This window comes from Ambystoma mexicanum, chromosome 2q (genome assembly GCF_040938575.1).
Source record: "Ambystoma mexicanum isolate Mex_15411 chromosome 2q, UKY_AmexF1_1, whole genome shotgun sequence".
Lineage (NCBI taxonomy): Eukaryota > Metazoa > Chordata > Amphibia > Caudata > Ambystomatidae > Ambystoma > Ambystoma mexicanum.
The window spans coordinates 654,604,824-654,623,869 of NC_090924.1; positions in this window are offsets into that span (position 1 = coordinate 654,604,824).

Consider the following 19,046-nt stretch of genomic DNA (forward strand, 5'->3'; position numbering starts at 1 on the left):
GTCACACCTTAACACACAGAGGTCAATTTTCAGTGGCAGTGTTCAAAGTTTTCCACTTTCTCAGCTCTCCATTATGAGACTTTTATTTAAGAGGAACCTTAGTAACTGTTAAACTATGACATTTGTGAACAGTTTAACCTGTGTAATGCCAAAATGGAGCAGTGCTCCTCGCTGGTGTGAAGGATTGTCACCCCAACCCCGGAAATCACAACAACAAAACACACTGAATGCTTAAGGCCTTCCATGGTTAACCACAGAGGGGTGACTCTCCCTACACAGATGTCCTGTCAAAGCTCATTAGTGGTGGGTGTGAGCTCGATTTCGGACCACTACCAATGAAACCCCTCTACATTGATTTCTCTTCTCCATGTAACATTTTACTATATAAATATTAAGAATCCTGTGTTTTATAAGCATCAGGAAGCTAGCAAAACTACGAAGGAAATACTCTAATCTCCTGGTAAATTGGTGAACAAAGCACGCTCCACACGTTGGTGTTTGTTTAGAAATTAATATCAATTGATAAGAAGTAATATGAAAGAGTTTCGCCTCTTTTAATTACTGTAATCAGGTACATTTGATTAAACTTCCACAGAGGCAACAATGTATTAACTCCAAAAGATAACAAGCAAAACTAGCTGTGTTTAAAAGCAGGAGAGTGAAAGTGACATAATGTTCAATCATCACTGGAAAACCTGATGTGTCTGGCTTTGCTAATGTAATAGGTAATGTCTTTGGAAATTCCCCATAGGACAATAATCTTACCTTCTGCATTTGCCAATGAATGTTTCAGAACATGTTCCTCGAGAGTTTGGTTGAGTGACTTTTTACTCTCTTTCACGACTTCAAACTCTATCAGTAGTAAGAAGTAGTGTAAAATCTTGTGGCATTCTGTAATTTATGTGGGTACTATCAGTTCTATAAATGTGATGAGAAATCGAGGAGGTGGGCTCTGAACGGGGCGGGTGTCTTTTTCACATCCCATCAAGCATCTGCCATCTATGAGCACTTCTCAGAGACAGGAGGATATCAGGCACCTGGAAGGGTTTCTCAGCAGTCTTTATTATCTGTAGTTTCAAGACATGCTTTATACACACTCAGCAACATTTTGTTTTCAACCTGCTTATATAGGCTATTTGGATGGTACAACATCCTTATGCAAATGACTACTTTGTTTACAGTATGCATCTGATAGGTCCTCTTAGCCATAGGAAAAAACCTCCCTTCAATATGATTGGATGGCTTATTGTTACGCTCACCTGGTATCCACAGGGACGCCACCCAGCCGGGTTACTCGCTGGTATGCTTCTCAGCTTTGCCCTGATGTGGTCTGCGGGGAAGGTTCTGCCTGAAAATACAGGAGGACTGTGTTCAAGAGTGACCGACCGGGATAAGTATCCTCCCTCCACCCCCGTATGATTTCAGCCCCTCTGGGACCCTCTCCTCATCTTGTGATAGAGTTAGGTGTGCTCTCCGTCCTGCCTTCTTTGCAGGGGCACATTGTCTTTCATGGGCATGTGAGTTCCAGTTACTTCACTGACGCCGGCCCGTTTGATATTGTTCAGGCAGGTCTTATTGCTGTTCTCCAGTTTTGTTGCTATCCTGCATGCCTTTCTTTGTTTGAAATGTCTCTTTTTTCTCCCTTAGGTATGCAGAGCTTCAGCGCGGCGAACTGGCTTGGTTGAGCCCCGCTGGTAAATGATGGCTCATATAGAGCGCTATGATGCGGTAAGTAAGCGCTATGCGCAGCGCTGAGAAGTCTTGCCTTTGCTAACCTGTGTTTTCCTTCCTTGTAGGTTGCAGTGTTCTTCAGCGCGAGTGGAATGTCCGGAGTGGTGCCAGCCGTGAGGCGACCAGCCAGGTAAGCCTTTTGAGCTGTTTGTAATTTGCAATGTCTCTTCTGCTTTCTTTAATGTTGCCTCTATCTTTCTCTTTCAGGTAGTTCAGTCCGGGAGGCGTGCAGATTCAAGGAAGCTGTTCTCAGGAGCTGCGAGTAACTAAAGATGACGACTGCAGGTAAGATGCTGCTGCTAAGGATGTTCCTTTTGTCTCCTTGCAGGTTCTGCTTCTCTGAGGTTCGAGGGAATAGCTGGACATGGTAAGCATCACGCTGCAAGCTGCAAAGTAACGCGAAGCGTGTTGTCTTGCTCGAGGTGTGGTTTAAATAGCCCCAACAAAATAGTCCAGGTAAAGTAGTCCCTAGGCTGCCACACCCAAAACACTAGACCGCATAGCTTGGTTCCTGGGAACCAAGCTATGTGGATGCCTCCATGTTGGCTGACAACACAATAAGTAGTTCCCAAGCACATGTTTCTCATGGTGTATGAGCCTGGCGCCGTAGGCGCCAGGAGTGGCCCCAAGAGGGTTTTGGAAAAGCATGCCAGGCTCTAGAGGCCCGAGTCCTGACTCCACCAGGCCAATGGGTTTGCCAGAGGGGGTTTTGGACGAGGGTTGTGACACTTATCTGATGCACACCAAGCCCAAATTAGCATAGTTCACATCCACACTTTTCCTTCAACACACAAAACTGATAAGCTTATTTTAGACCGGGCTGGACACATTTATAACATTTTTCAACTCCTGCCAAAGACAATTTAATTACATGAATGTCAATTTATTATCTACTTTTCGGGGTCCTGCCAAGTCAGTTAGTACCTTATACTGTGGAGGAATGAATAACCTCTATTACATGATGCCAAATGCTGTAGCTGGTGTGTCAAATTGTTCTACATAAAGCACATTATTCCCTTCTTATTAACAACATATATAAATGTATGCAGGTTTCCTCAGTAATCTTGTCTGCTTTTCCTGCCAAGTTCCAAGTTTAACCTTCCAGACCTAATTATCTCACTGCAAGATGCTGCCAAAGACTATCTCATGTATTGGCCTCTTATGCTTGTCAGCATGAATCAGGGTTGTTCACACCTGTCTTAAAACTAGACACCATTGTGCACGTTTGTCATCCATTTTGAAATATTTCTCTGTCTGACACTGTATTCATCCTTCAGGGAGCTATTATTTATTTAAGCATCTCTCACTTTGTGCACCTTAGTCATGATACATGTTTATATACTCATGGTATGTGTGTGATATTTAAAGCACCCTTCACTTCCTGGGTCATTCTAACACAAATATGCACAGTGCCATGTGCACTTTCTACCTTAAATAAACACACTATATTCCTGATTTCTGCAATAATAGAACCATTTGATCTGCCAATCATATTATCTATACTCAGTTGAGGGGGTAGGGGTTGGCACATCCTATAGAGCTCTAACAAGGGTGCATGCTCTAATTTCTGGGCATGGCCTAATGGAGGGTAGGGAACTTTTGCAAGGGATGCCTACTCACACAATATGTGTCAAACTTATATGGAGTAGGGATCTCGATCCCCTCCTCCGAACCACAGAAGCCAAATAGATTGACCCCTCCCACCGTGGTTGGCACGGGCGCCTGAACGTATATCGCAGGGAGCCACGTGGCAGCCAATGGGGGGAAGATGGAGTTAGGGAAAGGGGATGGAGTCACAAAGGAAAGGAGGGGAACATAACAAACCAATACATACAACAGCAAATCCTCCTGTACCTGAAACCGTAATTCTAAATCACCTAGCCTAATCTCTTATTCCTGAAGTAAACATGCTACATTATAATCATGGTGGCTTTACAAGTTTTCCTAGAACACAGACCTTAAACATAACATGGTTTTGACACAAATGGCATAAACATGGCCCGTTGGGCACAATGAACCACAAACAGAGTCTTGGGACCAAACATAACACATAACAAGCCCTTGTGATAAGTGAACTCCAAAGACCATACACATTAGGATAAACACGGTTTTATCAGTCCTGAGTTCTTATAACATGTTTCCTCTCACATGGCGTGTATCAAGTGGGACGTGTATCCTAGAGCGTGTTACCTCACACACTCACTGCATATTGGATAATAAATCACTACATGAACATCAACATATTATAACCCCAGTATGTGAGCACCGAGGTCCAAAAACACTTAACTGATGGCCCGGATGCCTCACGAGGACATCCGGACCCTGAAGAGCGATGTCCCACACCGGGTAGTAAGAACAGCTTCACCGCCGCAGCACGCGACAGATTTTCTGGTGTTCTTCAGCGTTACCGTCGAGGCCCGGGGAGAAGGGAAGCTCAATAAGTCCTTCGGCGTCGGATATGCTCCCACATGCCTGCTCCTACACTGCTGCCGCCTATGCTGATAATCAGTAATTACCTGCACCGAGGCACGGCGGCGGCGGGTTTTAACAGTTGCTGCTAATGAGCAGCTGGTGCCACGCGCGATAGAGGAGAACTACACTCTTCCTAAAGCCTAATGGGAAATGTAGTTTATCTCCTCCTGCCAAGCACCAAGCGCCGTCCTCGGCCTTTCCACAGATTCCTGACAGTACCTCCTCTCTCAGGGCCTCTCCCAAGTTTTGTTGTCTTTGCCTGCTGCAAATGAAACTGTCGAACCAATCTAGGTGCATGCACCGCACTGGCCGGTTCCCATGAACAATCCTCAGGTCCATATCCTACCCACTGTATGAGATACCATAACTGCTTCTGTCTCCATCTTGAGTCCAGTATCTTCTTGACTTCATATTCTGTCTGCCCATCCTTAATAATTGCTGGTGGTCTCTGTACTTGTGTTCCCGGAGCTGCGGGTTTAAGCAGAGACACATGGAACACTGGATGTATCTTTAACATGTGAGGCAACTTTAGTTTACATGCCACTGTAGAAATACATTTAACAATTTCGTAGGGGCCAATAAACCTGGGGGCAAATTTCCGGGGTCCCTTTAAAGGCAGATTGTGTGTCGAAAGCCATACCTTATCCCCCACTTTATACTGAGGAGCCTCCCGCCTTTTTCTGTCGGCATATTTCTTATACTGTTTCTTAGCCTGATCTAAATTGGCTCGTGCTTTCTGTCTGAGTTGTAATAGTAACTCTTTTCTATCCTGAAGCATAGGGATATTCTCCATGTCAGGTAGATGTTCTGGTAACATATTCTGTGTCTGACCATACAAACATACATTTGGAGACATTCCCAACGAGGCATGTTCAGTGTTATTATAAGTGAACTCAGCCAACCATAAAGATTGTACCCACGATTCACGACCATCACTTAAATAACATCGTAAATATTGTTCAAGCGTCTGATTGACTCTCTCAGTTTGTCCGTCTGTCTGTGGGTGATAACTGGTGGACAAAGCACACTCCATGCCTAACATTTTACAAAAAGCACGCCAAAATTTGGAAGTAAATTGTGGTCCTCTATCAGATACAATACTTTGAGGCAGACCATGTAATCTGACCACATGTTGTAAAAACAATTCTGCCAATCTGCCTGCTCCAGGAATACCTTTACAAGGTACGAAATGGGCTTGTTTAGAGAGATAATCCACCACCACCCAGATTGTGTCATACTGATTATCCGGAGGCAAATCAGTGATGAAATCCATGGATATATGTGTCCAAACCTTCTCCGGAGTGGGTAGCGGCTGAAGTAACCCTGATTTCTTTTGGTGATCTGACTTACTGCGTACACAGGTTTCGCATTCTTGAATATATTTAATAGAATCTTGTCTTAACTCTGGCCACCAGAAATATTTCTCCAGCAACCCTTGTGTCTTTTTGCTTCCTGAATGTCCTGCTAAAGGTGAATTATGACACCAATGCATCGCCTTCCTTTGTAAAGCGAGCGTCGGTAAAAACAATTTCCCTGCATAATATGGAAGTCCCTTGTGGAATTTTTCCGCGGGATTCTCACCCCATTTCGATTTGACCTTTCCTTTCATTTCCTGTTTAACCTGTCTTAGTAACTGAGTCATTATTGCTCCTACTACCTTTTCCGCAGGAATGATAGTTTTCACTTTGGTTATCATGCTTTCCATATGTTGCTGCTGAGATAGAGCGTCAGCTTTTCCATTTTTTCTTCCTGGTCTAAACGTGACTACAAAATTGAACTCATTAAAGTACTGTGACCATCTTAACTGCCTTGGACTTAATGTATGCGCTGTCTTGAAATATTGCAAGTTCTTATGATCAGTGACCACTGTAACCTGATATTTGGCCCCCAGCAAATAATGTCGCCACTCCAAAAAAGCTGCTCTAATTGCCAATAACTCTTTATCGGTGATTGAATAATTTTGTTCACAGCTAGTGAGCTTGCGAGAGTAGAAAGCTACAGGATGCCATACTCCTTCTTCATCCTTTTGAGACAATATAGCTCCCACAGCCACATTGGAAGCATCCGTTTCTACTTGGAAAGGTTTTTCCGGATTAGGGTGTCTCAATACCGGAGCTGATGTAAATGCTTTCTTTAACTCTTGAAAAGCTACTTCTGCCTCATAATTCCAATCAAATGTAGTGGCCTTCCTTAATAATTTGGTAATAGGTGTAACGATTTGTGAAAAGTTTGAAATAAAGCGCCTATAAAAATTTGCAAAACCCAAAAAGGATTGGATATCTTTGATGCATTGAGGCGCTGGCCATTCCGTAACTGCTTGTACTTTCCTTTTGTCCATCACAATACCAGAGGGAGTCAAAATAAAACCAAGGAATTCCACTTGAGTGGTGTGAAAAGCACATTTTTCCAGTTTTACATACAACTGATGTTCTTGTAATCTTTTTAACACTGCTCTTACATGATCTCGATGCTGCTCTTCCGAAGATGAATAAATCAAAATGTCATCAATATAAACTATAACAAACTGATCTAGAAACTCACTCAACACTTCCTGCATAAAGTATTGAAATGCTGCAGGAGCATTACATAAACCAAAAGGCATCACAAGGTATTCAAACAAACCAAACTTAGTCCTGAAAGCTGTCTTCCACTCATCCCCTGCTTTCACACGGATCAAATGGTAAGCCCCTCTTAAATCCAATTTGGTGTAAACCACTGCTGTCTTTACTTGATCTAATAACACTGAAATCAAAGGCAAGGGGTACCTATTTTTCACGGTCACCTTATTCAATGCTCTATAGTCAATGCATGTCCTAAGTGTTCCTTCTTTCTTTGGAACAAAAAATAAGGGTGACGACACCGGTGAGGTGGAATGTCTAATAAATCCCTTATTTAACATGTCATCCAGATAGTCACGTAAATGCTGGTTTTCTTTTTCAGTCAACGCATAGATTCTACTGCAAGGTAACTTAGCCCCTGGTTCCAAATCAATTACACAATCATAAGATCTATGGGGTGGTAACTTGTCTGCTCCCCCTTTGTCGAATACCTTAGCTAAATCTTGGTACTGATTTGGGATACTCACAGCCATTGCTCCCACCCTCTGTGGTTCTGCCACTTGATCTGCTAAATACAATGCGGGTCTCACCTCTTCCTCAAGGTGACTCTCGCATTCCACTCCTGCAAAAACCACCTCCCGCTTAATCCAATCAATCCTGGGATTGTGCTTAAGCAACCATGGCATGCCCAAAATGAGCCCAAATTGAGGTGCCGCAATTAAATCAAAGACAATTTCCTCTGTATGTCCCGACTCACACCTCATTATAAGTGGCTCAGTTTGTTGACAAATAGGTCCTGACACCAGTGGTGAACCATCCACTGATTGTACTCCCTCAACCTGAGATTTTTCCTTCAATGGTAAACCCAATCTTTTCGCCAAACCAATGTCAATCAAATTACCAGTGGCGCCTGAATCCACCATTGCAGACACTAGCTGCTTAGTACAGGCAAACAGTAAAGTCACCAGTATGTACAAATGTGAATTTCTTTTCCCTGTCGTATTTGCACTCCAATTGGGGAACCTAGTTGTGTCTGGGCCTGTCGCCTGAGTTCCCCCTAAGGCCGGCCCAATCCTTTTCCCGACTCAACCTTGTTTCTATCCACCCCTGCTCCTTTCTTGGGAGTATTCGGGCAAGTTCTAATAAAATGTCCTGGTTGTCCACAATAGAGGCACAAATTATTAGCCCTTCATTGCTCCTTCTCAGCAACAGACAAAGGCCCCCTTATTCCACCAATTTGCATGGGTTCTCCTTCTGTATTCCTGTTTCCCTTCCCCCGATCCAATCTAGCAAAAGGCAACACTTCTGGTCTCTTCTTCTCACCCCTGCGCTCTCCAATACGATGATCCAATATTAGAGCTAAATCAATCATGGCGGTACATGTCATGGGCTGGGGTTCTACTTGAGCGATAGCATCCTTCAATTCCTCTTTGAGCCCTTGATAAAACAACACAGTCTGTTTCTTTTCAGGCCAATCTGTCTCAATAACCAACCTGTTAAATTGTGTAACATACGAAACCAAGTCGCGGGTTCCTTGTCTTAAAGCTAACAATTCTTTGTCTTGAGCCAAAGAAACCTCCCGGCGGTCAAATAACCTTCCAAATTCCCCTAGAAACCCATCCCAATCATATAATAAAGGATCATCCTTTTGCACCAAAGGCATTGCCCATGCTGCCGCATCTCCCGTTAAATAGGAAATAACAAATGCCGTTCTAGCTTGTACTGTCTCAAACGCCTTAGGTTTACACAAAAAATGAAGTCGGCACTGCGTTAAAAAGGTCATATATTTCTTAGGGTCTCCTGTGAATCTTTCAGGTGTGGCCAAGGGCACACTACTAGAGGGCTGCACAATCACAGTAGACGTGGCTCTACCAGTTTGCCCTCCAGTAGAGGTTCCAGCCCCATCAAGCGGGGTGCCTTGTGCGACCAAACCCTGTACCTGAGCTTTCAATATACTCGAATCCTGTCTAGTCTGTACCAATTCTACTTGTATGTCCTGTAGTGCCTTGAGCACATCCGCTAAAGAGGGAGGGTTCGTATCCATTTGGCCTGGGTGGTTCAATTACCCCTAAATCGGGGGCAGGTAATTCTGTCAAACTTATATGGAGTAGGGATCTCGATCCCCTCCTCCGAACCACAGAAGCCAAATAGATTGACCCCTCCCACCGTGGTTGGCACGGGCGCCTGAACGTATATCACAGGGAGCCACGTGGCAGCCAATGGGGGGAAGATGGAGTTAGGGAAAGGGGATGGAGTCACAAAGGAAAGGAGGGGAACATAACAAACCAATACATACAACAGAAAATCCTCCTGTACCTGAAACCGGAATTCTAAATCACCTAGCCTAATCTCTTATTCCTGAAGTAAACATGCTACATTATAATCATGGTGGCTTTACAAGTTTTCCTAGAACACAGACCTTGAACATAACATGGTTTTGACACAAATGGCATAAACATGGCCCGTTGGGCACAATGAAACACAAACAGAGTCTTGGGACCAAACATAACACATAACAGGCCCTTGTGATAAGTGAACTCCAAAGACCATACACATTAGGATAAACACGGTTTTATCAGTCCTGAGTTCTTATAACATGTTTCCTCTCACATGGCGTGTATCAAGTGGCACGTCTATCCTAGAGCGTGTTACCTCACACACTCACTGCATATTGGATAATAAATCACTACATGAACATCAACATATTATAACCCCAGTATGTGAGCACCGAGGTCCAAAAACACTTAACTGATGGCCCGGATGCCTCACGAGGACATCCGGACCCTGAAGAGCGATGTCCCACACCGGGTAGTAAGAACAGCTTCACCGCCGCAGCACGCGACAGATTTTCTGGTGTTCTTCAGCGTTACCGTCGAGGCCCGGGGAGAAGGGAAGCTCAATAAGTCCTTCGGCGTCGGATATGCTCCCACATGCCTGCTCCTACACTGCTGCCGCCTATGCTGATAATCAGTAATTACCTGCACCGAGGCACGGGCGGCGGCGGGTTTTAACAGTTGCTGCTAATGAGCAGCTGGTGCCACGCGCGATAGAGGAGAACTACACTCTTCCTAAAGCCTAATGGGAAATGTAGTTTATCTCCTCCTGCCAAGCACCAAGCGCCGTCCTCGGCCTTTCCACAGATTCCTGACAATATGTACCCTTTCAGGGGTGGTGGTGGCAGGTGGTTTGTTGTGTGTCTCTCCGCATGCTTCCCAGTGTTCTTGTTTGACTCTAGTCTAGACGGGAGCCTAAAAGCCACGACTCATTGCATCTCACATCAGGCCAAGCAGGGCGCACAGGGTGTAATGGACACACAATTATCAATTAAAGGGGAAATTCCTACCTGCAGAGCTACAGCATAAAAGCAATGTTTGGTGATGCTGGGGATTGGCCCCCGCCCACCTAAAGCCCTAGGTACAATCATACTCAACATTGCTATATATGATCTATTGTGTTACAGTGTGAAAGGGATATAACTTTACCAACATACACAATGTGTTAGTTACAGTCTGATACATAGGAAAGGGCAAATGGCTGCTTGTACTGCTGAGACCACCCTCAAGCCACCAGTATCTTGCACCAAGCAGCAAATATCTCATTAAATTAAATTAAAGGCTGTAGCCACGCATTCACCTTATCTTGTGACTTACATGCGACAACGTCATACACTACCCAGTGATATAGCTTCCTGCTATGCTGGAAACAGCCTCCATCTTGTGACATCTCCTGATTATTTGATGTGCAGAGTCTACTGCAGGGTGCTGACTGCATGCAGGGTTCCAGATCATGAGGCATATAGCACTTTCCCTGGTAACTTCCCAGGCCAATTTGTGATAGAGCAGGTTTAAAATAACCCTTTACCATTATTCCACCAAAAAGACATATTTTGAAAAACTGCAGAATTGTGAATTTTAACTTTAAACAAAGACGCAGGTAAAACCTAGTATGCTCACATATATTAGTAGATGGAGATAATAGCAACATATAGGTTTTGGAGCTCTGGTGGTGAACTATAGCATGGCATTTTAAAAGTGAATAAAGTAAATAGACAAAAGAAGTTAAATATGGTTTCAAATTGTAGTATTCTATGCATTTTATTCGTAAGCTTAGATGAAATTGAACTGTAATAATATGGGCATGCATTAGGTGTGATGCAAAAGTAAACAGTTTCTCTGTACAAAAGTAAAAATATGTGGCCATGTTTCAATGTTTTTTGCATTAAATTGGGTGTGTTCTGTCGTGTAGAAGGCAAAGAGAAAAATATCCTCCCAACGTCTTATTGAAAGAAATCACTCTGGGAAATTGCATTGCTGTTTCTTGAATTCAGAGAAATGCTCCCTGCCATTTGCCTGTATACTTCTGAAGACAGAATGCTTGGAATGCAGTCAATACCAGTAGTTATTGGCTATTCAAACATTCTAATCAGGTGAGAAGAGGTCAATAATGAAATCCATGGGCTAATACAAGCACACAACTTGCAGTCAGTCCTTGGTGACTTATAAAATTCAGGTTGCCTTCAGCAGTGTTACTTTGTCTTTTACTTGTGTAATATACAACTTGTGGACAATGAATCAGGCAAGTAGCATCTTATTGATGAACTACCCTCATTAACATAGAGGTTTAACTTTATTTTTAAACCAGAGAGGAGTTGTTTTACACATTGCAGAAATAATCTGCAGTTGAGAACTTTAACCTCTCTTCATTTGGGTGATAATTGTATGTAAAAAGGTTCTATGTGCAGCCCTTTGGCGAAAGCGCCGTATAAATAACAAACCATTATCATGATATGATATGATATGGCATTTTTGGCGCCCGCCTATACACAAGTGTTTCAAGGCGTGACGAGGCAGGGAGGGGGGAACAAGGGGAGACAGACTACAATCCTACTAGGCCAGGTGTCATTCAGATCGCGCAAGTGCATGGGTAGGGGGGTGATGGGAAAAGTGCAAGGGAGAAAGGAGAGGGGAAAGTGCAGTACAGGGTTAGTGATGAACAAGATGAATAATGAGGGCCAGCTGGTGCAAGTGCAAGATAAGTGCATACAAGTGCTGGGAAGGGGGACTGTAGGGATACAGAGACAGTCCCGCAGTGCAGGGGTTGCAAGGAAGGCAGTGCAGGGGAGAGTGGCTGGGCCAAGGACCGAGATTGGTGAGTGGCCCGGTTGCTGATTCAGTACAGTTTCAGTGATTTAGCAGGGGAGAGGGGGAGAGAAAGCAGAAGCAAAGAGGAAGGTTTTGAGGTGCTTCCAGAACCGGAGATGGTTCTCCTCAAGTTTCAGGGAGGCAGGAAGGCTGCTCCAGAGGGAGGCCCCTGCTGCGGAGAGAGATCTCCCCCCAACTCGTTGCTTGGAGAAGCGGCTGACCCTGAGGGAGTTGGAGGCGGAAGAGCGAAGTGCTCGAGAAGGAAGATATTTAGGAAGGGAGAGTTGGCCCCAGGCCCCAGAAGGCCTTGTGGACAATGCAGAGGGTTTTGAACTTAATCCTCGCAGCCACAGGGAGCCAGTGTAGTGATTTCAGTCCTGGAGAGATACGGTCCCTGGGCTTGAGGCCAAGGACAAGTCTCGCAGTCCTGTTCTGGATGAGTTGCAGAGGGTGGAGAGTAGAGGCAGGAAGATTTAGATAGAGGCTGTTACAGTAGTCCAGCTTCAAGAGAACCAGGGCTCTAGAGACAGTGAGCTTCTGGGGGAAGGAGAGGAAAGGAAGGATACCTCTGAGGAGGTGCAGCTGGTAGTGTGACTTCTTAGAAACGTCAGAAATTTGAGGAGAGAAGGAGAGTGTAGAGTCGAAGATGACCCCGAGGTTTTTTGCCTTGCAGGTAGGAGCAGGAATAGGGCCAAGAGAGGACGGCCAGAGAGCTGCAGGGAAGGAGGGAGTGGGTGTGCCGATGAGTAGAATCTCGGTCTTACTGGCATTAAGGCAGAGGTCGTTGGCGGCACACCATTCCTGGATAGCAGAAAGACAGTCAGAGATGAGGGAAGGAGAAGAGGAGGCCGAGGGTAGCCTGAAAATGAGCTGGGGAAGAGAGCAGCGATGCGGTGGGCGAGAAGTGCCAGATACTGGTTGAACAGCCAGGGAGAGAGGTTAGAACCCTGGGGGACACCACAGGTAGAGAAAAAGATGTCGGACAGGAAAGACCCCAGTTGGACCTGGGAGGGTTGATTTGAGAGGAAAGAGGTCAGCCAAGCCAGAGCCAGACCAGTGATACCCAGGTTATCACAGAGACGGTTGAGCAGGATGGTATGGTTGACAGTATCAAAGGCAGAAGAGAGATCAAGTAAAATGAGAACACATGGAATGTTAGAGTCAAGGTTTGAGAGCAGGTCCTTACGGATGTTCAGGAGAGCAGTTTCCGTGCTTCTGGCAGCTCTGAAGCCAGACTGATGGTCGTGAAGGCTACCAACAGATTCAGCATGGAGATTAAGCTGGGAGATGTCAAGTTTCTCCAGGAGCTTGCCCAGGAAAGGAGTGATAGAGATAGGGCGATAGTTAGCTGGGCAGGACGGGTCGAAAGAGGGTTTCTTAGAAGGGGATGCACAAGGGAGTGCTTGAGAGGGGATGGGAAGACTCCAGAGGTGAAGGAGTGATTGCAGAAGTCAGCAAGGGCTGGTGCCAAGGAGTCAATGTGGTCCTTAATAGTTTTGGAGGAGCAGGGGTGGACCTGTGCTGACGAGACTTTCATAGATCGGACTTGTCTCGAAACCTCATCAGCAGAAAAAAGGGGAAAGGCAGAGAAGGAGAGAGGAGGGGTGGCTGCAGAAGGGCCAGAGGATGGGCAGGGAATAGAGGGGGGGTGATGGGAGGAGAGTGAGGACAGAATGTCCTGAGTTTTAGAAATGAAGTGAGAGGCCAGTGCCGTACAGAGGGCCTGGGAGGGGGCAGGAGAGGTAGAGACTGCAGCACGGTTGGCCAGCTACTTGCAGATTTTAAAGAGTTCAGCCGAATTGTTAGATGCCGCAGTGATGCGGGCTTGGATAAGGGCTCTCTTCTTGGTGAGAACAGAGAGCTGGTATTGCCTTTGGAGCAGGCGACAGGCCAGTTTGTCAGAGGATGAACATGAAGCACGCCATTTCCTCTCTGCCACCCTGCACAAGCGTTTAAGGGTGACTAGATCCGAGTCATACCAGGAGTTACATTTGGCTTTGGGCTTCAGGCGGATTCGCATGACAGGGGCAAGGATATCAAGAGTCTCAGATATAGCAGAGTAGAGAGTGGAGAGGGCTGTGTCAGGGTGGGAGTCAGAGGGGGGACAGGATGCATCGAGGTGGATGTTGAAGTCTCCAAGAAAGAGGAGTTGAGTGGTTGAGGACAGGAGTGAGGAGGAGATGTCCGCCCACTTGGAGAGGAAGGAGGAAAATTGACCAGGTGGCCGATAGATAGTAGCCACAGTAAGGGAATGGCTAGGAGAGAGGGAGAGTCAGCAGACAAGACATTCAAAAGAGGAGTAGGTCTGCGTGGGAATAGCAGTGGCAGGAATCCACTCAGGAAAGATAAGGGCCACACACCCCCCAGCACGTTTGGGCCTGGGCACAGAGAGGATCTTGTAGACGTCGGGTAGGAGTGTGTCAAAGCTGGTGACGGAGCTGGCCGTGAACCATGTCTCAGTGAGACCGAGTACGTCAAGGTCCAGTTCCTCAAGAAGGCGGCAGATATCAGAGGAATGTTTGATGGCAGAGCGAGAGTTAAGAGTGGCAATGTGGAGAAGGTTGATAAGAGAGAGGGGCGAGAGTGCACTGCTTCCTTTCTTAATAGTGTATTTCGTTTCCAATGGAATGTTATTTTGTAAATAAATATGTTAATGGGGTGCAGCCCACTATCATGTGCCACCGTGTTGGGCACAGAAAATGAACATGGAGAAAAAGAGACCGAGGCAAAAGTGCCTTCGGTGTGGGCCGCAACTTCACCAAAAAAGGTAATTATCTCAGTTGAGGCAAAACAGAAAACCCATCCGGCTAATGCATTTCGGATTGTATCCTTCGTCAGAGCCAGGTTAGTGCTACACACATTATAATGCATTGTAGGTGGATTGAGAAGGTTTACAATGTTTAAGTTCATAATTGATCCGTACATCATGTGTAACAACCAGGTATTCAAAAATTAACAACCAAAACAATCATAATTAACAAACAGGGCGCCCACAAGGACAAACAAATATTTGACATAAAAGTGAAATTGGAGAAAGGAGACAAAAAAACAAACAAGTAGGCATACATCATTACAGATAGTAAAAATACAATGTTTACACAGATAATGATTTTACTGATTGATGGGTTTTCTGTTTTGCCTCAACTGAGATAATTAGCTTTTTTGTTGAAGTTTAACCAATTAAGCACAATTCTTTATGAGCTTTATAAACACAACAATTGAAAAATTAAAAAATTTACACATCTTTGAACTACGATTGAAGTTGGATTTTATCAACTGAATAACGAGCACAAAAGAAATCGATTAACCCTTAGTGGGAATCAAGGGTGTGCGGCCCACACCGAAGGCACTTTTGCCTCGGTCTCTTTTTCTCAATGTGGAGAAGGTTGCCATCTTTGAAGGACTTCCGGGGAGGGGTACAGATCAGGGGTACGCCCTGCCGAGGAGAAGAAGGAGCAAGGGAGGGGGCAGGGAGGGAGGGTAGAGGCAAGGTAGCCGAGGACAGAGGAGGGGGGACAGCAGGAGAGGAAAGGAAGTTGATGAGGCGCGGGAAGCGTTTATCAAAGAGGAGAAGGTTGGCCTGAGGGCCTTGGAACAATACGGTCCCTTTAGCGTAGACATTAATGATGGCCTTAGAGGAGTGGAAAGAGGCCAAGAGGACGTCCCAGCGGGTGCCACCATTAATGGGAGAAGAGGAGAAAGGAGAGAGAACAGAGACCATGTGAAGGGTCCATAGGTCAGGTGAAGGCACGAAAAAGAGGATGTTAGTGAGAGTTTCCTTAGAGGAGGCACTGGTGTAGGTGTCAGCGATAGGGAGGCCTGGGTTGGAGACCAGGATGTCCTTTTTAAACTTTTTCCTACCAGATTTAGTGAGGAGAGCAGGATAGTCAATGGAGAAGCAGTTAGTAAAGATAGGTGAGATAGAGAGCACCATGGGATAGGAGGGAGTGGGCGGGGGGTAGGAGCAAGCACGAGCGGGCAGGAAGAGAGCAGCACGCACTAGCTTACCACAAATTCAGAAAACAGTGAACACAGTAATGAATATCAGGTACCCAGTGGAGAGGCCACCTAAGTTTGAAAATCCTGCAAGGGGAGAAGGGGAGAAAAACCCTAGTTTGCCACAGATTCAAGAACACAGTGAGCACAGTAATGCATATCAGGTTGGTCAAGCAGGTTAGAGAGCAGGATAGTCAATAGAAAAAGCAGTTGGAGAAGATGGGAGAGATAGAGAGCACCATAGAGTAGGTGGGAGAGGAGACAGGAGGAGGTACAGGAGGAGGACAATAGCAGAGAATAGGCAGACAATGGAGCGATTGGCAGGCAGATCGCGAATAGGACACGATGAAGACACTCAGGCTTAGAGTTGACACAAGGACAGTTATGTTTGAGAATCCTGGAAAGGGGGAAAAAGGCCTAGGTTTCACAAGCAATTTAAATACTGAGACAGTGCATATTATGAATTGAAATGATGCAATGAATAGACAGGAGGACACACCCGAGTGGGGGGTCTACAGGGGGAGCAGGAAGGCAGGGTGGCCTGGACCAATGGGCAGGGTGAACAACAGGCAGCAGGCGTCCCCTGCGGACACCTGCAGACACAACCAAGAGCCGCCTAAAGGGAGCCGCCCTTTGCCTAGAGGGGTTTTAGCCGTGAGGGGGCTGCCGGGCAGGGGCTGCCCTGGGGAGGACGGGGATAAGGGCACGATAGACCAATCAGGAGGGGGGTGGGCGTGCAGGGAGGCGGGCGGGAGGAGGGAAGAGTGAGAGGGAAAACGGAAGGGGAGCAGGGACCACGGCACACGGGCCGTTAAGAAATACAAAACAGTAGCCCAAACACAACGAAAAAATTTAAACAAGCCTCGGAGAGGCTCTCACGTGATGGAAGGCGGCGCTGTGGCCACCAGCTCAGCCAAAGGTGGAATGATCAATGTCATCCTCCTTTTCGTAGAGACTGACTGGATCGGTCCTCTCACCATATGCATTCTTTCTGCAGAAGTCATCCAAGCATTCCATTAAATCTTTCTGAAGCCTCCTAAAATCTTCCTTCATACCAGACCGCTGAAATTTGCTTTTCTTAATACGTTGCCTGTATGTAGGAGACCCTTGAGAACGTGATAGATTTTTCAGCAGTTAAGTTTGCTTCCTTACTTTTAAGCGCTGCATGTGGGCTATCCCCCGGTGAATATGACCAAGCACAGCTGAACATTTTTATATGTAAATTGCACTTGTGCTTTTTGTATAACTTCCCTTTTTTAATCAGGAAATGAAATTGGCAATGTAATAAGGTACTGTAGCGAGTAGGAAACAGAGCAAAGGCCAGGTACTATAGGATGGATATGTGCTTCTTCTAAGGTGTGGTTAATAAGGAGTTGATATTTTTGCTTGTAGCTGAATTAAGGTGGCTAAATTCCGTCATTTAATTAAGTCATTATAAGTGGGAAAGCAATATCCCAATGTCTAAGATCAAAGCACCTACCAAGGAAAAGTTGAAGCAGTGGTGTAGTAGAACTGAACATAGTTAGAAAACTTAAATATAGGGCCAATCCTAGAAACATGTGCTGGTTTCAGGATGCTGCGCAGTGTTGAAGACGTGTGAAGAATGTGTGCAAAGGTTTGGAAAAAAGTGGGTATTAATGGGAAATGTGAAGAGGAGGGTGAAGAAGAGTGCTCAGCTCAGAATGTTTGCAAAGTATGGTTTACGGTGAAAGAAGGGACAAAAGGTGTAACAAACTATGTTTGTGGCAAGCATTTTGGATGTACGGGTTGATGTCCTGGTTCCTTTCGGGTCCTACTTCACCATTGTGACAGACTATAGAGCATGCTTAAAGGACAGTGTGAGCCAAATTAATTTCCTGAATCTAAAACTGGAGTGCATATAGCATTACAGGATTAATTGGTTGGGATACTTGTTAGTGAGGTGGCAACATAAAATGGACAACCACCTTTAAATCACCACTATCACAGAAACATGAGTCTCTGACCACAGCATCTCTTGCATCTATTAAAATACAAGGGAAAAAGAGGAGGGGGAGTTGCTATCATCTACCACTCCGAGCTCCAACTTCAGTCTGTGCCCCCCAAACATTATGATTCCTTTGATCAGATCACTGCCAAAGACCTCATTAACCCAATAACCCCTCCTGTCATATACAGACCCTCCCAAAATGAATACTACTTTCCCCTTAGAAGTACATCACCTAGGAGAACCATCCACACTCTCCAATTTACACATTGTTCTAGGCAGCTTTATAATCTGGGCTGATCAGGTTGATAACCCACTCCCCTCCAAAGTTCTGGACTCCTTCTACAACCTCAATTTCTCCTTTCACCTTTCTTGGCCCACCCACTCCAGAGCACAGTCACAGGACCTACTCTTATCGCAGGGGTTCACCATTAACAACCTCTCATCTACGTACACCTCCTCATCACATTTCACCTTCCCATAATGAACTAGAGCCTCTTTAGCCAGATTAACAGCCTTCAAAGAGCCCAGGCACCACCTCTCACCCAACACTTTTGCCTCAGACTTCAATTCTTCCACCCACCTCAATGCAATTAACTTCCTGACAAACTCACTTCTGCCCTGTCTGAAACTTTTGACTGCCTTAGTCCATACAGATCTGGACTTCAGAAGAATCCCTCGCATGCCCAAAATGAATGGTTTTCTAGTGCGCTTATACAAATCAGATAAGAAAATCACACCCAAACCAGTTATTGGCCCTAAAAAAGTGCTGTTCCAAGGCAATTGTTATAATGCTTTCAATAAAATAAATTGTAAAGAATAGTGCAGGTTTTAGTTTAATCAGTATAGTAAAACTCTATCAACAGAAATTAGTCACCAGCATTGCCTATGCTTTGGAAAGCTCTTATTCTAATGTGGATCATTGGGCCAATACTCTGGAAGGATATATTTGGCAATGACTGCCTTAGTCCATACAGATCTGGACTTCAGAAGAATCCCTCGCATGCCCAAAATGAATGGTTTTCTAGTGCGCTTATACAAATCAGATAAGAAAATTACACCCAAACCAGTTATTGGCCCTAAAAAAGTGCTGTTCCAAGGCAATTGTTATAATGCTTTCAATAAAATAAATTGTAAAGAATAGTGCAGGTTTTAGTTTAATCAGTATAGTAAAACTCTATC